Source organism: Portunus trituberculatus, chromosome 11, assembly GCF_017591435.1.
Source record: "Portunus trituberculatus isolate SZX2019 chromosome 11, ASM1759143v1, whole genome shotgun sequence".
Taxonomy (NCBI): Eukaryota; Metazoa; Arthropoda; class Malacostraca; order Decapoda; family Portunidae; genus Portunus; species Portunus trituberculatus.
In genome coordinates, this window is record NC_059265.1 from 4,326,099 (window position 1) to 4,328,598 (window position 2,500).

Consider the following 2,500-nt stretch of genomic DNA (forward strand, 5'->3'; position numbering starts at 1 on the left):
TGTTTTATATGCATATTAAGATAGTTTGGCATGTTTTGTGAGCATATTAGGAGAGTTTGGCATGTTTTTAGGGAATAATAAGATAATTTGGCATGTTTTGAGGGTATTTTAAGACAGTTTGGCAGGCTTTGAAGACATTTTAAGAAAATTTGGCATGTCTTGAGGGCATTTTACCATAATTTGGCATGTTTTGAGGGGCATTTTAAGACAGTTTGGCTATGATTACACCATTGTATTGAGATTAGCAAGTGTCTATGGAGGTCACAAGATTAATGGCCACAGTCCTCAGTATTTTAATGCCCCACATGATTTTCTGAAGCTGCATAAAATCCCCAAACACAAAATGAATATGTCCTGGTACTGAAGGGGTTGATGGCTACGAGCTGCATGCCAAGTCTCTCTCTCATAGTTAGCACGCCCATAGATCATCACTTTTGTTTACTGTTGTTCACTTTATCTTTGTCAAAGTTTATGGTGAGTAGATAAGGTGCGGCGATTGCTGGAGCTTAATTGTGGTCCAGTTTCTGTGTCTCTGAGGGCATTTTGATCATTTGTTACATTATTAACCCCTTCAGAACTGGGACGCATTTTACCTTGAGTTTTGGGTGTGATTAGAGGGCTTTATTAACATTAGGAAGGGTTTATGGAGGTGAGAAGTTTAATGGCCACAGTCCTCACTATTTTAACCCTCACATAAGTTTGTGAAGCTGTATAAAGTCGCCAAATAGTCACCAAAATGAATATGGAAATGCATCACGGAACTGAAGGGGTTAATGATAGTGTTAGCTTGGGTGGCAAGCCTGACTGGAGAGGCTGTGTGTGACTAGGAGAGGACTGATATGTGACTGGGAGAGGTTGTGGGTGACTGATAGGTGACTGGGAGAGGCTGTGGGTGACTGATATGTGACTGGGAGAAGTTGTGGGTGACTGATAGGTGACTGGGAGAGGTTGCGGGTGACTGATATGTGACTGGGAGAGGTTGCAGGTGACTGATAGATGACTGAGAGGCTGCGGGTGACTGATATGTGACTGGGAGAGGTTGCGGGTGACTGATAGGTGACTGGGAGAGACTGTGGGTGACTGATAGGTGACTGGGAGAGACTGTGGGTGACTGGGAGAGACTGTGGGTGACTGGAGAGACTGGTGATTGGGGGTTGCTGTGGGTGACTGATATGTGACTGGGAGAGGTTGCAGGTGACTGATAGGTGAATGGAAGAGACTGTGGGTGACTGATATGTGACTGGGAGGTGCTGCGGGTGACTAGGAGGCTGTGGGTGACTGATATGTGACTGGGAGATGCTGTGGGTGACTGGCAGAGTCTGTGTGTGACTGGGAGAGGCTGTGGGTGACTGTGAGAGGCTGCAGGTGACTGATATGGGACTGGGAGAGGCTGCAGGTGACTGATATGTGACTGGGAGAGGCTGCAGGTGACTGATAGGTGACTGGGAGAGGCTGCAGGTGACTGATATGTGACTGGGAGAGGCTGCAGGTGACTGATATGTGACTGGGAGAGGCTGCAGGTGACTGATATGTGACTGGGAGAGGCTGCAGGTGACTGATATGTGACTGGGAGAGGCTGCAGGTGACTGATATATGACTGGGAGAGGCTGCAGGTGACTGATATGTGACTGGGAGAGGCTGCAGGTGACTGATATGTGACTGGGAGAGGCTGCTGGTGATGGAGATGTGACTGGGAGAGGCTGTGAGTGACTGATATGTGACTGGGAGAGAGAGAAATAATTACATTTTTTGGAAAGCAGTGATTGTGAGAGAGCAAAAAGTTTTAGAAGACATCATTATTGGTCCTTATTTTCTTTCTACAATTGGACAGCTTTTGATAGCTTCACAGTTGTAGACAGTTTGTTCCTTAGTGTTCAATTTTAACACAGTTTGGCATGTTTTGAGAACATTTTAAGACAGTTTGACATGTTTTAAAGGCATTTCAACAGAGTTTGGCATGTTTTGAGAATATTTTAAGACAGTTTGACATGTTTTAAAGATATTTCAATACAATTTGGTATGTTTTGGGAACATTTTAAGACAGTTTGACATGTTTTAAAGGCATTTCAACACAGTTTGGCGTGTTTTGAGGACATTTTAAGACAGTTTGATATGTTTTAAAGGCATTTCAACACAGTTTGGCATGTTTTGAGGACATTTTAAGACAGTTTGACATGTTTTAAAGCCATTTTAACTGTTTGGCTTGTTTTAAGATATTTAAGTCAGTTTGACATGTTTTAAAGGCATTTTAACAATATTTGGCATGTATTGAGAATATTTTAAGACAGTTTGACATGTTTTAAAGATATTTCAATACAATTTGGTATGTTTTGGGAACATTTTAAGACAGTTTGACATGTTTTAAAGGCATTTTAACACAGTTTGGCATGTTTTGAGACATTTTAAGAAAGTTTGACATGTTTTAAAGGTATTTCAACACAATTTGGTAGGTTTTGAGAACATTTTAAGACAGTTTGACATATTTTAAAGGCATTTTAAC